The sequence below is a fragment of the Stegodyphus dumicola genome, chromosome 3 (assembly GCF_044657685.1).
Source record: "Stegodyphus dumicola isolate Sdum_Otavi_A_Nest chromosome 3, ASM4465768v1".
Classification (NCBI taxonomy): Eukaryota; Metazoa; Arthropoda; class Arachnida; order Araneae; family Eresidae; genus Stegodyphus; species Stegodyphus dumicola.
The window spans coordinates 31,433,205-31,453,258 of record NC_140770.1 but is presented as its reverse complement, the minus strand read 5'-3'; positions in this window follow the sequence as shown (position 1 = coordinate 31,453,258).

Here is a 20,054-nt window from a genome sequence, read left to right as displayed (position 1 = left end):
CATCCATCAACGTTTTTATTCTTGAGTTCCATGACTTGATCAGGATGTCAACGAGAATTCTGTATCCTCCTACAAACCTTAGCTTTTTTGAGCACTAGACCCTCATCTCCCGATCATTTTAAGGGGCATATGTACTCTTGAATTCATTTAAATGTTCTGCTTTCTTGACCGCATTGTTTTCAACTGCGAGAATATTTTCATATATGTTGCCAATTAAGTAGAAATTTACAGACGATTAACTTAGGTTAAGTATAACTTAGGAAAAGCAGATGAGGGCTGCTTTCCTAAAATTATTTTGTGAGCACAAGGAATGCTTCTGTGAAAGATTCTCAAAAAGAAATTGACTCTAGTTTTTACGTTGCATTTGAAAACCAGCCCTTTCGCCCTGAAAGCCTCCTCACTTGGAATTCAACCAGGATTCCACTCATAGTATTTAACGACCGGCCATTAGTTGTGCTGCATTTTCAGGTGAAAGCGGTAGCTCTTACCGCAGCAATTTACATATAGGACGATATTTCAAGAAAGCTGGTAGAAAGAATAAATTTCCTCTCCGATCTGAATATGAAGGAAAACTTAAAATACTTTTAAATATATATTTTTCTGATCTGTGGGATTGTAGTATAAGTGATCACCACTTGCACTGCAGAATTAATACTTTATGCTTGTTGATAAATCCCAGGCGCGACTGATTTGTATCTCCCTTACAGCAGTGCACCGCAACCTTTTCTCACCTGCGACGCATATAAAATCTTTCTGGAATTTCGTGGCACACCAAAGAGTTCCGAGTTATCAAGGAAGTGCCGAAAAAATTCAAATGCTGACACACTTACAATCACACACACAACCACACAACAGTGAAATATATAAAAACATTTAAAATAGACATTATTAAGGAAAAAAATTGTCATTGTGTATTAAATACATGATAAAAAATAGCAAAATGTCAAATACATGTATTTGATTGCGGCACACCTATATCCTACTCATGGCACACCAGTGTGCCGCGGCACACCGGTTGCGGAACACTGCCTTACAGGACGTTTCTCTTCTTTAGGAAAAGAACGTTGGTTTTAATTTACGATCTTCTAAGTGCAAAGAACACCGATGGCTTCCTGGTGTTTTATGAAATAAATGATTATTTTTGTTATCTTGCAGCGTTGTCTTTTATGTATTATATCTACTATGATCGCCTTCTATACAATTATTATTTTTTACGGAAATCAGCGGCGGGAATTGTGCTACTAAATGTTCTGTAAACAATTTGTGCTTCGAATATGTAATGTGGCGTATTGTCTTCAACTCATTTTCCTGCATAGTGGATAAGTCTGCATAAGTCTTATGATGTGTTGCAAAATTTGGAATAAACAAGAAAGATTTATGAGATATTTTCTCGCTCCATTCCGCATGCCTTCGTGGTGTAAACGGAAGCACACTCGATGCGTACTCGGGAGGTACAGGGTCCGAGTTCCGGCGTTTTCTCGTCCCCTGCTTCAAAATAACCTAACCTCTACAGATACTCTACCTAAAATAATAACCTCTACAGATTAATAATCTGCGAAAAGGTAATATTTAATGTTCTTTGTTGTTAGAAATTAACCTTTATATACCTTCTAACTCCTCTTCTTAATGCAATTAAAATCATAAAGAGAAATTTAGTTAAGGGATGATACCAAGTTAATTTGTAATAATTGTTAGAAATTGATTTCGAAATGGAAATAGCGAAGGCTAAACGAACTATTCTTAGATTTTTTACAAGATTAATTCTAAAATCGAAACTAAAATTTTAGAAAATGAAACCGGATAATAAATGTTGGAAAAGAGATAAATTTGAAATTTAAACAGCTAAAAGAAATAAATTCTGAAACTCAAGTCAAATTACGAATGTTAAAATCGAAATTATTAAGTGTACTGAATATCATGAAATATTTATTAATTGCGCATATAAGCTGATAACTGCTCTTAGTAAATGCAAACCAGCATGCACCCAGGAAAAAACACAAAAGAAACCTATTAGCTTATTAAAATTAGAAAAACAGTTTGTTAAATTACCTTCGTTAACAATATTAAGGTTCGATGGTAATCCTGCCGATTGGCAAAGATTCTGGGATCAGTTTAAATCCCTAATACGCAGAAATGAAGATTTATCTAAAGTAAGATAAATTTAATTACTTACACTCATATTTAACTGAAGTAGCCGCGAATGCAATTAAAGGAATTACACTGACAAATAAAAACTACGAAGCAACAAATAGAAAGAGAAAGATTTGGTTAAAAGAAAAAGCGTTTGTTGTTATTATTTATTTAAATAAATTGCTGAATCTAACACCTGTTAGGAAATCAACAGAAGTCTGCCTGTTTAGGAAATTGTTAGATACTTGTCACTAGGTATATAACGTTGGTTTGGAACCACAGGGCGCGGGGGCTCTCGGAGAGGGGGATCTGCTGAGGAGCACGTGAAGGTTGCTACGTCATCAACCACGCGGCTTAACCCCGAACGTGCTGCATCCTGTTCGTGATGTCATCACCACATTGTCACCTCGGATGATCTTGCTATTGCTACGTCAGCCACATGTTTCATCCTGTTTGTGTTCTAATCTGATTTTCATGTTGGAGCTTATCTATTAACGCAAATCCGCCACGTGATTGCAACATGATAGAAGTTTCTAGTGCATTCTTTTTAGTTCAGCAACGGTCGCTAGAGGACAGTAGTCTCATCCTTAGCGCTTTCTGATTGGTTCTCGTGGATCCCAACCAAGTTATTAACCATTATTTTTAATTGATTATATTATTTGATTTAATATGGTAGTATTTCATGAAAAAGTTCATGTATTTGCACGAATTTTAAAAATAACCCCACGGCTGGGACTTGAACCCTACATCTATGGCATGGGAAACTTGGATGATAACACAAACCCATGCTTTTAGCTCTTGAATCCTATTATTTGAACGTGTCCATCAGATTTCAAACAAAATTAGTATCTGAGTATGGAAAACATGAACAAGAAATTACTGTTTTTTCTGAAAATATTCCGAATGGGATAAGTTAGAGGTAAGAACCTTAACCAGTTTCAGGAATAAAAATAAGATTAAAAACACTGAAAAGTAATGCAGTGCTTTTAATCTTGTTTTTGTCTATAATGCATTTACTTATACTAAAATATTCTGTTTGAAGACTGTATTCTACACTTAAAAGGAATTTGATGAATCAGAGTGATTTCGTTTTCTGAAGATTCAGGTTCAGAAATATTAAAAGAAAAGAGATTAGAGCGATAATGAAGTATACCGTAACCAATAAAAAATGTTTTTCTTCCTAAAAAAATAAAGTGAAACTTTTTCGACCTAAAAAAATCTAAATGAATTTTTTTCGACCTTTTTCAAATCAAAGTGTAACTTTTTCCCCTTACATTTTGAATTTAACATGGGTTTTACCATAGAAAGTGTAATTTTTCTAATTACATTTTAAAATTAACACGTTTTTTTTTTTTTTTTTTTTTTTTTTTTTTTTTTTCCAGAGACTAAACAAAAGTGGCGATTTTTCGTCTTAAAAAAATTAAGTGAAATTTTTTCCAACTCAAAAAAGCAAACTGTTTCATTTGAGTCCTAACGGAAACTGTAAAGAGCATTTTTCACCTTAATAAAACAAACACATTCAACAGTTATCATCAAGATATTCCACTCAGATATAGTTTTCTACTTTTCATGCCATTACGTTTCTAATGAAATTCAAGTCATTGCCAGATAGTTAAATGTTTGTTATTTTTCTCGCACACGAATGTATTTCGTGTCTTACATACGCTCCTTATATATGATTTTATAAAATTATAAACAAGTTAGAAGTGAATATTTCCTGAAATACTGTACATTTCATTTCGGAAAGTTACATGAGTATTTTCATTTTGAATCCTTTAACGTTTCTTTTCCTACATTCAAAGTAAATTTTGAGTATAAAATTTTCAGTTTTGACGGAAGTTATTTGCGGATGGCTGTGATGTGTTCGTGTTTTCATAAACTGTTTTTTGAACACTTTGAATATTACCATTTTTTACATTACAGCCACTGCAAATCATTGAATTTTCAAATTTTCCTATTTATCGTTTACAATGCCTCGTAAAATTTTCAGAACAAATTTTTACTAAGTAGTTATATTATTTGATTTAATAATTTTATTACACGTTTGGAAGATTTAACTTCAACAACACTACCACGCTGAACCATAAAGTAAGAAAAGAAAAGGAATTTTTATCTTAGTATTCTACAGGGATAGATTAATTTTCTCTGACATTGACGTATGTAGATAAGAGAGACTTTTAACCCAGCTCATACAGACTTGGGATATTTTCTCTAAGTCACCACGATAACTGACTTGCACTGTCATAGATTTTCTCGTGAAGTTTATTTCTTTCTTAAAAGAAGTTTATATAGTAATTTCATTAGAAAACGTGCCCAAGAAAATACCTCATCTTCATAAGAAACATCAGCGCTTTTGACTTAAATTAGTATTAAAATAAGAATCATAGTTTTGTAAATATGTTTCTCTGTGATTCCAAAGTTTCTTCTTTATCATATTCGAAATGAATAATTAACCGTACATAATTAATATATCGTATTGATGAACCAGAGTTATATTTTCACTTACTGCATTACATTTCAAGTGGACGTGTATATTGCATCTTTTAATAAAATCTTAAAGGCTGACATGAGTAATTCGTTCACAAATTTATACTTTCTGACTTTTACTGAAACGAAAACATTCATAACTTATTGCGAAGAAATATTTATACATGTTATACTTTTTGATTAATTTTTGTACCACTGTATTTACCTTTGAAAAATTGTTTCCTAATCCAGTGCTAATATATTATTAATTTTCGCGTGACAAAAACTCAGTTTAAAAACTTTTTTACTTAACACCTTGTATTGCATTGCTAAACCGGGGCCATGCTTTCATTTTTATTACATATCATGCGAATATTAAAAAAAAAAAAAAAAAAAAAAAGGCATATTGTTAACTTTTGTTAGCACAATTTTAACCAGCATTCCGAGCCTTCTTTAGTAACCTTCTTCTTCTTCTTTAGTTATTACCGAGCCTTCTTTAGTAAAATCTCAAAAGTTACTGAACGTTTCATTAATAGTTTTGATGATTCTGGATATATTCTACTCAAACGTTCATAACTGATTAGCAAAATAATTTATATATGCACTTGTGCTCTTAGTTAACTTTTAAATCGTTGTTCATCTGTAACACTTTTCTAGTGAAGTATCGAAATGATTATTTACTTTCCGCTTTTTCCAAAGAATTTGGTAAACACATACGTTCAGTACAGAAAATTTTCTTAACTTACCAGTATTATTACCAAAATAGAAAACATGAAAAATTTTCCTAAGAATTTATATATTTGTTTCTTTACAAACATTTACACGAATACCCACATTTAATTACTTAATGTGTATTTTCCTATATCAGAACTAAAATTTCGAACGCAAATTTTTAAATAATGCCATGTTCCATAAAATTTATGTATTTGTGATGTCATTGTCTTTTCGCAAACGTTTTGAGAATGTGCTCTAAGAAGTCTTTTAGACACTTCGAAACTCTTTGCTCTTTGCTATTGGAAACTATTTTATCTTTGCTGTTGGTATATGCCAATGAATTCCCGATACTTTCTTTTTTTTTTTTTTTCATCTTCAGCTTATGTGTTATTTAAATACTTAAAAATATATTTGTGGATCGTTTATGTTGACACTTGTGATAGATTTCCTGGATGTTTTTTTAGAAAATGTATTTATTTTATTCACGTGAATGAAACTGATTTTTTCTTAAAATTTTATTATTCAGAGTATTAGTCAATTATGACAGAATGCCGGATTTATTCTCCTTATTCAACATTCATATGAACTTCGGTATTCCAAATCTCTCACGTAACTGTAATTTATCCTATCAGTAATAGGAAGACGAATGGAATAAATGAAGGTTATGCAGACATAAGATAAAAATTTTGAAGTGAAAGAAAGTTTTCAGATCTAGGAAATTTAGTAGAATTTGCAAATATTCATCCTATTCGAAGCTTATTTTTGGAATTACATAGCATATATACTGCAAAATTACTAAAAAGAGATATAATGAAGATCAAGTACTCTGCAAAATCTAGACGGTAATTATACAAAACTAGTTATATGGACGTTTCCATAAAAAGTGGTTCCAGCGAAGGAAACATGCCAGCAATCTCCTGAAACTCCAAGTGCGCCTTGGATCTTCGCTCTTAAAAGCTTTTGTAAGAGTGCAGATCAGGTGCTCACCTAAAGTTTTAGGAGACGGTAGATAATAAACTAAATTACTTTGGAAATCTAACCCTGATGAATTTAATAATAATTTTCAAATTGCAAAGAAGCGTTTTGAGATTCTGAGAGGCAAACTGCATAAGGATATAGAAATGCGCAAAGCATGTATCAAAATAATTGAAGAACAGCTCGAAGACGGAATTTTTGAAGTGTGTCAAAATAAAGATCTCGAATCAGGTTGTTATATGCCTCATAGAGCAGTCATAAGACCAGATAAAGAAAATATGTTTTGATACGTCATGTACAGGAGAAAATTCTAAATCTTTAAATGATTTGTTACAGGCTAGACCTAATTTAAATCCTAACATATTAGATGTTATTCTTAAAATTCGAAGACACACTACCGCTTTTTCCGCTGTTATAGAAAAGGAATTTATAATTATAAGTATTGACAAGAAAGATCGCAAATATTTAAAATTCTTTTAGTTTCAGAATGACAATTATAAATCGTTCAAAATAATGAATATGACACGCTTATCATTTGGTATTACTACCATTCAGTTCGTTCTACTAGTTACAGTAAAATGTCATATTAAAGAATACATCACTAAAAAACCCGGAAGATGTGAAACATTGAACTTTTAAGTGGATAATTAATATTATGAACGAAGCAAATGCAATAGTAAAGGCACACCAACTGGTTTAAACCAACCCTTTTAAAACATGCGAATATGAATCTACGTAAATTTAGCTTAAATTTTGAGGAATTAAAAGACATGGTTAAAAAACTGTTTGTCAATGAATGATCCCTTTTGCACAAGCTGAAATTTTCGGCCTTGATTGGGATACAGAAAATGGCACTATAAAACTAGATTTAAAATCTTTGGAATCATCTTCAACTATGTTAAAAGAACAGTGTTACAAGTTACAGCTAAAATTTATGATCCAACTGGATTTATATCTCCATCCGTGATTAGAATTAAAAAACAGATATGAATAATTTATATGGGATAAAAGGTCTTGATTGGAAGGAATAGATTACAAACGATTTTTGAAACTGAATTTTAGAAGTGGCTGGCAAAAATAATTAAATTTACAAGGGATATCGATAGACAGAAATACTTTCAAAATGTTGATAAGCAATAAAGTGACATTTCCTTACATATATTCTGTGATATAAGTAATAACGCATGCGGAAGTGTAGCGTGTTTCAGATATACAAATAAGTTTGATGAAATCAAAACGAGTTTCATTTTATCAAAAACCAGAATAACTCCTTGTATGCTTTTAACATTACCCTGATTAGAATTGTTGGGAGCAGCAAAGGCAGATAGAACTGTAAAAGACCTAACTAAATTATTTAACCATATTTGTCATCAAATATACTTCGGAACAGATTGACAAATCGTATTATACTTGATCAAAGAATCTTCTAGGAACTAGAAAATTTTGTCTATAATAGGGCTGCAGAAATTCAAGCCTTAACAAGTTCCAATGACTTGAAACATTGTAGCGGTGAGGGAAATCCCACAAATTTACTAACCAAGGGTTTAAGCATTGATTATCCGAAGATTCATTCAGTTGGTGGTTTGGACCGGAATGGTTACAAACCAGTGCATAAACTAGCCAGTTCAACAGAATTTTGACATAGGAAATGATGAGTTTCTCCGATCTCTACTATATTAAGCTTGGTACCGTTTCTTGATGAAAACTAAGTTCTTAGAGTTAAGAGAAAACTAGAAGAAACCGAATATACAGTTGCCGAAAAAAATCCAGCTTTTCTTGCTAAAGTTTCCAAATTTACCGAATTAATTATATAGAGAGAACATAACAACGTTCTATACGTAAGAGCTGCAGCAACTTTAGTCCAAAGTATGACAGAAGTTTTGGATTTCTAAATGCCGCCAGTTGGTGAAGAAAGTCTTAGGAAACCCTCTAATGTGGCAATCAGCGAAACAAATGACAGCTCAGTTATTTAAAGAGCGGAATGCAGGAATATTTACCTTTCTACGTTACTAGTGTAGATTTCGGATTTCACAAGTCCTGTTTACATCAAATCTGGAAATTGCATTCAAAAATCATATATCATATTGTTTACACGTGCACTGTTGCACGAGCGTTATATCTAGAACTCTTTCCAATATGTCTGCAAATAAATTCATCTTGGCTCTCCGACATTTCACATCAAGAAAAGGAAACTGCCGCATCTGTTAATCGGACAACGCGAGGACATTCAAATATGCCGCGAAAGATTTACAGTATTTTTCCAGCATAATTAAAAGAGCAGACTTTCCAAATTTTCTAGCAACTGGAAGGCTTGGCCTGGAAATTTATTGTGGAGCTTGCACCATAGTGGTGAGGATTCTGCCAAATCCTTATGAAGAGCGTTAAAGAAGCAAAGATAACAAAGACCCTTAGCAAAGATATTAGGCACAGCTCAACTGAATTTTGAAAAATTTAGGGCTGTACAGAGGGAAGTTGAAAACATTGTGAATAGACATAATTTGACCTACGTCTATAATTATTTATATGAGCCTGAATCGCTGCACCGACTGATTTTCTATTGGTCGGACATAAAGCTGAATATCCATACAAGTTTGCTGAGATTATGAATACTTCACCATCAAATCTAATAAAATGAAACAATCCCAAACAAAAGTGGTTTTTTTATTTATTTATTTATTTTTTTTTAATTTAAGAATATTTAAACTCCTTGTGCACCATAAAGTATTACACAAGGCTTACAGAGATAAGTAAAATAATAAAAAAAAAAAAAAATACAACACAAAATAAAGTTACAGATTCACAGAAGAAACATAAGAAATAAATATACAGAAAGAAAAGAATGCTAATTTGTCTTGAACAAGCACATGGAGGGAGAGAGGAAATGTAGTGTTTAGAGAGTTTTATGTGAGAAATGATTTCTTTCCTTCCTTCCGTAAGCTTTGAACAATAGAACAACCGATGTTCGACATTTTGCGCTCCCACGGAGCTACAGAAACACAAGTCTGTATTAGATAATCCAAATCTCTCTAGATATGAGTTACAATTACCATGCTCAGTTAGAAATTAGAAAAATTTCAAAATTGCAGTAAAAGGGCTTATTATTCAGTTTGTGAGGAACAGAAGGAAAAAATAATTTAGTCAAGGAGGCAGTAGCAGAATTTCTGTATAATTCATTCCAATTGAGAACTGTTTTATTTCTACTTTGATTCTTTAAAAATGACTTAGGCAATATTATTGGGGCATTAACTTGAAGGTTTATAGCTTGTTTTGTACCAATCAGATCTATCATTTCTTAGATTGCCAGTGTGGCCACGTACATGAGAAAAAATGACATCAACATCTTTATTATTAAGATCTTTGAGAATTGACAATTCTTTTACTACAGAAGAATATAGTCATATGAAAATATAAGAATGAAAAGTAAGTGAAAATAAGAAATTTATAACTTAATGAACATTGGTTAAATACCCACTTCATTGACTCACTAATGCACAGTAATTCAGCTTGAAAAACGCTGCATTCATTGGAAGTTCTGAAGAGTTTGTATTCCATATACCATGTAGAACCTATATAGAACAATGATAGAAATAACCCAACTCGGTTATTAATTTTATTGTATAACACACAACTTGGAAATTCTCTTCAACGGAATTGTCATAAATAATTAGGCAAACGATAAGCAGGGTGAGGAAAATTCTCAAACAACGCCTTGGTATAGAACATAAGTTTGCTGGTTGTATCTTTAAATTCACTGTCGTGTAAAACATGTTAGATGAATCGGGGAAAACCCCAAAATTGCAAAACAAGCTTCATAGTTCATTGTTCTCTCTCTAGCGACACGCAACTCGTAGTAAAATTCTTTTTTGAATTCTGCGAAGTATAGGGAATTAATCTTCTTTTCTAAAGCTGTTCCTCATAATCTAGAAGCGTAGCAAACGAAAGGATCTTGTTATGCTTCTAGAGTATAGTAACCTTGTTTATAAATCATGCCAGCAACATTAGATTTTAAACCGAAAATATTGCATAAGAACAAAGCATAAGAGACACGATTACGTCCTCTGAGTTATATTAAGATGCACCCAATTTGTTCTAAATGTCAAAATGCACCGGCATCACTGGCACATATCCTTGAGTGCCTGGAGTTGTCTCTTGAGGACCTTTACAAGTCTCCTAAGCTTGTTTTCGATTTTCTGAAGGTGAATGGACTCGTGGACCTCGTCTAGTATATTCCTAGACATGGAGATTAGTAACAACAACAACAACATTTTCACTCTTATTAGATAAATGCATAATGTGATTTTTCCAGCAAAACTTATGATCAACAATAATGCCTAAATATTTAATTTCATTCACCGATTCGCGTAAAATATTATCAAAGTACAACTGCTGGTTTATACAGCTGACATGCTTCCTATTAATTTTCATAACTTTAGATTTATTAGGATTGAATTTCAGTTTCTGCTGTCTTGATCAATCAGAAACTACAAGTATATTAAGAATTTTCTGAGCCATATTAACCCTTTGCGCTCGAGGCGCTTTTCTGTGCACACTGTCCATTCTGAAGGTTCAGTCTCTTCTGTACAATCACTTTGGCTTCCAGATTCACTATCGATTATTCGGATTTTTCGTCTTCTTGCTCTTCTAACGTCGTCACTATCTTTATTACTTCCGTCTTCGTTCTCATGGGCAAGCTGTCTATGTAGTGATGTAATTTCGTTCGTTATTCCCAAAAAATTAAACTCATCTTCGCTAGAAGTAACTTCTTCGTCGTGTTCTATACTTATTGGGTTGAGTAACTTTGAAAGAAATACTGCGATCGGCAAGAATGTTGATTTCGAACTGATGTCGAAGACAGAGTCCTACCCGCGGTTGCAAGTATTTTTGAGATAAGACATTTAATTGCATAAGCATTGCAAAGACAAACTTTATTTGAGATAAGACATCCTTATAGCTATTCAGACACCTCGTAATATGATCTACAAAAGGCCAAATAGATCTCTTAAGCAATATTCCTTAGGTCAAACACAAATAAACACATCGATTCGAATGGTGCCTCTCAGGCACCGCTCGAGTTATCGCATCACATGCAGTGGTGCCTGAGAGGCACCGTTCGAGTGCCAAGGGTTAAAAAGAGTACCCAGACATTCTCCTTGAAAACAAATGAGCGATTATCAGCAAAAGCGACTGGTTTAAAGCCCGGGCAATCTGAGAGTCTAGTTAGAAGATCATTCATAACTAAATTTCAGAGTAAAGTTTCAGAAACAGAGCCTTCAGGGCAACCTCTTGCCAAAGCGCGGGAGGAAGAAAAATGGCCAAGAGAGAGTAATGCATACCAGTCATGCAGAAAATATTTAATATATGACGAAAAATATTACATAGAACACCAGATTTTCTTAAAAAGGCAAGTATCCTAGGCCACCAAGCGTGGTCGAAAGCAACTTTGATATCAAGGAATACTAACTGTGTGTAAATTACTCTTCTTACCTTAGCTACTATGTGTTTCAGGTACAGAAGAGCATCTTCAAAACTTTTATGAGGAATAAAACCAAACTTTTCTTTGTTTAACAGTTTTTTATTATGCAGGAACCAGGTAATTCTATTAACAAACAGCTTTATTAGGCACTTTCCTAAAGTAGAAAGAAGACTAATGCATCTCAAATTATCTAAATGCGGAATGCGAAGACCACTTTTCTTAGGATTAAAAGGACATTCAGATAAGTATTGAAGTGTTTGGAAAACAAATTCGGAAACATTCTATGAACTTACTTCAAAATTTCGTTTGAAATAGAATCAAGACCAGGAGCTTTATTGCATCTAATGTTTTCAATCACACTATTAATTTCTGATCTAGTAAGTGGAGGATCCCAATTAGCAACGTAGTTTACTGAAGCTTCAGTCCTAATCATTCTATGAAACGAATTATGCGTTTGCTAAAAGGGTCTGTGGAAAAGTTTCTGTTAAGAACCTTGTATGGTTTATATTTATTTTAACTAACATTTATTTTAAGCTATCTTTCCTGTCAAGCCTTTACTTTCCCCTGGAATTGCCAATGCCAGAGTATGTAAATTTTAGTAGAACGCGCAAAGTATTCAAATTTTCAGCGGAAGTATTTTTGAGTTAAATAGAAGGGAAACGAATTTGTAGGTGTGCTTTCTTGATTCACGAGCGTGAAGGTTGCTCGGTAGAAATTTAAGAACCGCGCGTTTCGGCCTGTTTGCTTGCTTCGGCAGTTAGTTGAATCTTTCAACTTCTTATTCAGAAAGTTTGCTGAAATCTCAGCTGTATCTTAGAACGCGGGATTATTATAGAGCCTCGTAGGTAGTGACTTGTTATTTCTTCATTTTTAGTTGTACTTTCTTATTTTTATTTAACCGCCGGGTCGGCGTAGTTTGTGAGCGTCAAGTGAACGCATCTGTAACTTCTAAAGTGGAATAAAAAGGGAGTTAAACCCTTCTTAAGAGTTTGTGTAATTTCCAGTTCATAGCAGTCACTACTACTGTTGCGGGCAAGTTGGGGCCACGCAACAACACAACCTCGCTAACTGTTTTTCATAACGACTTTGTACAATTACCAGATTCTTTTCGTAAAATTTGACTTTATACTATTCGTATATATTTTCCCCCAAACATCCCTTTCTTAAATATTTATTAGAAATTCTCTCCAAGGGTTAAGTTTTGCGTTCAGAAGCTTTGAGCTGTAACTATGTCTTAAGTGCAGATATTTTTGTTTATATAGCTCTCTAAGAGTACTTATAAAACATATTTGGAAAAAATGGGAAAATCAGTATATACTTGATTTAGAAAATACTCATTTCTTCAGTGTTCCTAAAACTAAGAGAATCTTAAAACTTGCGGCATAATTTTGATTGAAGGGAAAGCTAAGTTCGTCTGGGATTTAGGTCGAATAATTCAATTTTTGAAAAGACATAATGGTCTTCTACGATCATGTGGTGAGAAATAAAAAAGGGAACCTTAAAAGACTTGTGGAATTCCATATACCCCCTGAACTATCAGAACTGTAAATGAGCTAATGTAGTAACTTTTATTTAATATTCTTATATTTCATATTTACTTGCATAGTTTTCAGTTAATTAGTTCAGTTATTATTTAATAATTTAATGTTTTTAATTCAATTTAATATTACTTAGTGAATAACTTTTGAGTTGCTATGCTGTTAAACTGTGCTTGTAAATTTTATAGAGTCTCCCTTTCACTTTTTATGTTTATATCAGTAAATGTACTTGATGTTCATATATAAGTTGCTTTCTTACATTTGAATTCTTTTTGTATGCTGAAATTGTGATAACTTTTGCAAAATTATCAGATGGAGAGTGTTGAGAAATCCTGCAAACGATTGATTTGTATCGCCGTTACAGAGCGCTTCTCAAATCGCCGAACAACTTAGTTTCAAATTTAATCATTTAAAATTTGAAAAAAAAAAAAAAAACAGTTGTTTGGCGAAGATTTTCAATAAATCTATCGATTTTGTGGGAGATCAGATACATGTCTCTTTTCTTCAGAAGCCAAAAAAATTCTGCACCAAATTTTGTTTTAACAAGTTCTGTTACAGTGAGGTATATTTTCCGAATATTAAGATTAGGATACAGTATCGGTCAAATAATTTCCAGAAACGTCATGAACAGTTCATAAATTAACTTTCGCATTAAAACATTATGCAAAGGTCATAAACAAACTTTTGCTTTTTCCTAATTAAAATTCCGCGAAAATACCTGCTCATATGTTTCAAGTTATATTTATACTAACTCAGTTAGAATTTTTCTGAAGGATATTTTATCTGTTACTGTTACTACTATTACTATTTCAAAAACGTTTTCTTATCGAACGAATCTATCTAAACGAATTCAAAAACGTGGCGGGCACTTGCTTATGTCGGCATCGGCCACTCTTAAGAGCAGATGTGGTGGTCTCTTTATTATGGAGGCACCTAATAGGTAGGCCACCTTTGCCTCCTATGAAGGGACAGACAATTACATCTATGCCTTCTCCGGGATTCGAAGTCGGGCTCTTCGGTATCGTAGTCCGGCTTCCCTAACCACTATACCGTCTGGGCGGCATTTCAGAAACTACTCTGAAGGATAATTTTTCTCATTGTTTAAAATTATCATTCGTTTAATGTTATCAAATAGCCGTGGGCAAACGTGATTACATTAAGCAACGCTTACTCTTGCACAGGATGGGACAGAAACAATTAAATGATTTAAATTTGACACCAGGACGGCGTTTTTGTACCACACCTACTACCATGTCCTCCAGAAGCCACGGTTCAAAAAAAAGTTAATGTGATGCGCCCATTGTGGCAGTTACTTTATAGACCGGAACGTAGGCGAAACGCGCGATAATTTACGACGAATAGCTGTAGTTACAGTTGAAGAAACATTTTTCTAGGTGGCGCGATGAAATGCACATTACTTAAAAGCAGTTTAAAACCTTTAGTCATTATGCAGCTTTAGTTGGAAGAGAATCGAGGGTAAAGGATTTAGCAGAAAACTTTTGCAACTGATGAAAATGAAATGCTGCAATTCCTGGATCACCTGACAACATCCGACGAAGTTCATTTTCATCTACATGAATAAGTAAAACTTCAGAACTGGCTAAAAGAGAACCCAAGCATGTTGCACTAGAAGCCATTCGCGGTCACCCGAGGAATATTCTACAACAATGAGCATGCTTCGGCAGCATATCATCTCTCGTTTCAAAGACGCTGAATGACCTTCATGCTCGCCTGATTTATCAGCATGCAGTTTGTTGCTGCTGCGGTATTTGAAGGCTAACTTTTGCCTCCATCAACCCCACATTATGTAGGAAATGAAAGATTACACCCGCAAAGAAATTCATGCAATTCCATTAAATTTGCTGAGGAAAGTCATGGATAACATCAGATAACAACATGGTCAGGTGTTCTTTACCTTCAATGGAACTCACTTGAGTGAGGATAAGTGACTTGAAAAGGAAATGATTTTCCATGTTTTTTTACAATTGTTTACCTAATTATTATTTACATTTCAATTAAAATATTTATTATCAAGTAATTAATCGTCTAATTTTTCTTGTCTCAACCCTGTACAAATGCAGTTGAGTGTATGTCATGTATGGTACATAAATAATCGGTGATAACTGCAGGTATATTGTTTTGAAATTAAATTCAGTTGTAAATGACGAAATTATAAATAAGAAAATTTTCAAGTCCATCCCATGTTTTTCGGTGGGAAATTTAGGAAAAAGATATCTTCTTGGATTCGCAGATATAATGCACAACTCCCAGTTGAAGGTATGTGAATTTTTAACTGCAATTTATAAAATCATTCTGAAAAATAAGAAATATCCATACTAAACAGAGCTTACTTTTTCCCTGTCACTTAATTTTATTAACTTTATAAACTTTGTCTATTTTCGCATTTAATAGATTGATCAATGCCCCTAAATGTGCGCCTCTTGTTTTATGACCGCTTTCTGTAATTTATCAATCGATTCAAAATATTTTTCCCCACAATTTTATGAAGATGTATAAGTAATTCTGTTTGCTTATTTAACCCTTTTCTGATTATTTGTATGTGGAAATGCTCTAAAACTTATTCTATTAAACCAAGGGCTTAATTTATAAAGTGTTGAAGCTCTATGGAAAGATGTCAGGAAGAATGAACAAAAATAAATAAATAAAGTAATAATCATTAAAAAATATGGAAGATTTCAGATTTTATATTACACCCTAAGAGGCGTTTTTTCATATACACACACGCGTTTCGAGAGCATTTGGACTAATCTCCCTTTAGGCTAAAAATATTTAAAAACAACATATCTTTATTATTTCTGATAGAGAATCTCGCGCGCTAGTGATAAAAAAATTTTTTTTTTCCTTTTTTTTCGTACAGTGTTGCCATTGCTCGCTTTGAAACTGTTGAGTTTATTAATACAAAATTCATTAAAGATTTTTAAAATATGAAACAGACAATAAAACAAATTCGAATCGGGCCTCCAGGTGCCGATGTTCGGGTGGAGAATTACGTTATTCAATATTTGATGCTTCTTGGTAAGTCGCTTTTTTTCACAATGCGAGAAATATACATACATTCATGCAAATTCCTCGTTATTTAATTTCTATAAATATAATACAGGGCGATAATATTTGGTGGCAACAATTTAAAAGTGAGTCGCCGTTTATAGTCAAATGACCTAAAATGCCGTTTTGAGACTAATAGCCCTTCTGGGCTAACGCTCCTTTGGGCTAATAATTAAATTTAAGTAAAATATAAAGGGAAACATTTTCAATGAATTGTGTTAACGATAAATAAGTAAATAACAAATTAAAATGTAAAAATGGAATAAAAATTAGGAAAGTAATAATAAATTTTTAAAAAGTCCTCTAAATTAAGTGAAATAATAAAACAAATGAAAAGTGAGTAAATTGATAGAAACCGAACATGATACTGAGGACAGAATGTATAAGAGGTAAGTATTTTGGATCAGTATTCTTTGGATACAGACGGAATTGCATTTTTATTTTGACTTCTAATTGATTTGAAGACATTTGGACAGGTAAGGTACAGCCCATAAAAATTTTTCTTGCTGATAGGATAGTAATTTGACACGTAGCCTTTTTTTTTTTTTTCCTCAGCCATTTTTTCCATTTTTGTCTTCTCAAAGAAAGTATGTCCCTGTTTATAACAATAACAATCATGTCTTAAAATAGATATTATTTAATGAACTGAAATTGCTGAATTTATCCTTAATGAGCCCTCTTTTGCATTTATTCTTGCAATATCAAAGAAGTATCTATCATATCAGCCTCCCAAGAAAAGCCTTTATTTGGTAATATAAACTACTAATTAGCTAATTTTCTTGCATTAAGTAGTTTGAAAAATGTGTTATATTTGTATCTCTATATTTATTGTGCATGCTTTTTAAGACGTATCTCTCTTTTACGTAAGTTGATTTTTAATAGCAAGACAAGAAAACTAAACATTCGGTGATTAGGTTGTAGAGACATTAGGTTATTTCGAAGCAAGAGAGATGAAAAACGAGCAACACCTTCGCCGGGAATCGAACCACTTACCTCTGGAATACGCGCCCAGTGTGCTGACCGCTACACAACGAAGGCATGCTAAGAAGGCGGGAGAAATACCTTATAAAGTCATTGCAAAGTAATTCTGTCTCAGTTTCAGTGGTGCGGCAAATTTCCAGAAAAGATACCTCTCTTAATTTTAAGGTTTAATATTACATTACAATATGGAGCTTTGAAAAAACCCAGAGATAAAACAACCTTAACTTTTAGCATAGTACAATGTAAACCTCAGAGCAGCAGACTCGTCGTTGTCTTACCTGAAATGTAATAATAAACCCCGTTAAATTCAATGGGAAACAATAAACCCAGGGATAAACAAACATGCTATAAAGCGACCTCATGTTGCTACGCGAAGTTAACGCGAAGTTAGTCTGGCACATTTTGGGAGGAAAGGTTTTTGCCCCCATGTAAAATATTTTGTTAGTTTCCGATGTTGTAGTTGGAAAGCATGCGCAATCACTAGACCGAGAACAAAAAGACCGCATGCAGTTTATTTTGTTTTAAATTTTTGATTCTAAATAAAATACATGATTCATAACAAAGCAATAAAAGAATTAATATAAATTTTGATGTAGATTTAGCTACATAATAATAGCATCTTCTCACAGCTTTAAATATATAGGTGTGCGAAGTACGCTTTAAAACAAGGATTCATAACCTTTTTCTAGCATCGATCCTTTTAAAAAAAATGGTTTTCTCCATCGATCCCCTTATATTTTTCTCTATAATCTGTAGCATACAGCATAATAAATACAGCGCGCTAGGAAGAAAGTGCACCCAAAGACCTGGTATTTCTCGAGGCAGCCTTAACACGGTTAATTGCCCCAACTCCTAGAGTGGGCATAACACTCTCGGTCAACCCCTGAAGACAATTTTTTTTGTCTGACAAGTCTACGAAAAGTGTCATAAACCACTCGTGGACAGCAAGCATCCACCTAAAATAAACTCAAGCAACATGTGCATGTCCAGAAATCACCGCCCCCCAGCCTTGATCAAGCGGAGCCAAACCATACAGAACAACCTTCGATATCTGACCATGTCTGACCATGTAACGTCCCCAGAACCAAGGGGCAGACAAGATAGTACCAGTACGGTCCCTGCCAAGCCTGAACCTACCACCGAATAAACGATGGTTCTAGCCACTGTGAAGACAGTTTATTTACTCCAGAAGTCGAGGCAGTCTAGATATTGATCTAACCAGTACGCTGGGATGTCAATCCAAGTCGATCACCAGGGGGAGTTCATCCGAACATAGTTAGCCCAGGCGAACCTGGTTACCAGCGGGGCCACGAGGAGGCCTATGTCGTATTAGGATAGCGAGAGGCTATATTGAGTGTCACTTATGGAGGTAGGAAGTAAAAATGGAGTGGCTCTAATCGGTTTCCCTCCTACACTGGTTTGAAACAGTGGCGATCCCTTCTTGGTGACCAAAACATTGGGTCATTTACCATTAAGTTCAATCAATGGGTTTTGACACGATCGGATGTAAATATTTTGTAATTGCGTCGTAAATATACATATAAATGCATACATTTTCTTTTTCTACAATATTTCAGAGTCCTAAATATATGAAGAGAATACATTTTTAAACAACATTTCAGTTCTGAACGGAACTGAATGCTACACTTTTCACAGAACAGTTTGCTCAGAACGGTTTAATTTGAATGAAATATTTTCACAAGTTTTCGTTAATTACATCAGGAAAAAATTTTAAGGTAATTCAATTTTATTCGGTTAAGGATTACGAAAATTAATATAAAAGTTTATTGTATTATTAATATTAAAATTATGCATTATTTCTTTTCTATTTATAGAGCTTCTTCCTAAAATACTTTCTCAAATATGACATGATTTTTTTAGCTTCTGAGGCATTTTTTAAATCGAAAAATCCAAGTCAGTTTATAATTAAGGCTCTATTCGGTTCATTTCAAACTAGAGCACCTTTTATTTTAAAAGCGAAATACATTAAATAGTATTTAACTTTCCCTGAATATTTCTGAAAGGGAATGAAAAATAATTTTTTTTAGGCTTAAAACCCAACACAGAAGAGTCTTGCGACAGGTGCAGCGAGTCTTTTCTTTAGAGCTGCAAGCTATTGGAGCAGTGTAAATGGAAAATAAGAAAACATGAGAAGAGGAACTTAATTCCCAGAAACGTTCTGGATTTAAGATGAGTTTGTCTCCCGTAATAAAGAAAATTTATACCTCTTCTGGTAGGAGCTTAGAAGCACATAAAATAGTAGAATTACTCGACTATACTTGTTACATATTTGAGACTCTCCTCAAATCTCAAAAGTGTGGGGATACTGTGAACTGAAGTTAACTGAAGCTGAGCTAGAGTGACTTCTAGAATATATGAGAATCAGAGTTAGTCTTTAGTTCGGAATGTTGAAGGTTCCGCTGTTGTGTGTTTCCTTGTATGTGCTTTATATGCTTCAATTAAATGTTTCCATAACTTTGGGAATGATGTTTGTTTTTTAAGGCCTTATAAAACACCCTGCGGCATGTAGATGCGAACCCATGAATTAAATGTTTCCTTTTCAATTCCAACACGAACTGAAAAATTTTTTCGAAGGCATAGACAGCTGCAGAATTTATTCTGAAGGTGTTAGAGAAGAGTTCTAAAGTCGTGTCCTAAGCTACGTGTATTTTTCGTCTCTCCGAAAGGAAACTATAAGTCCAGCGAGAGTT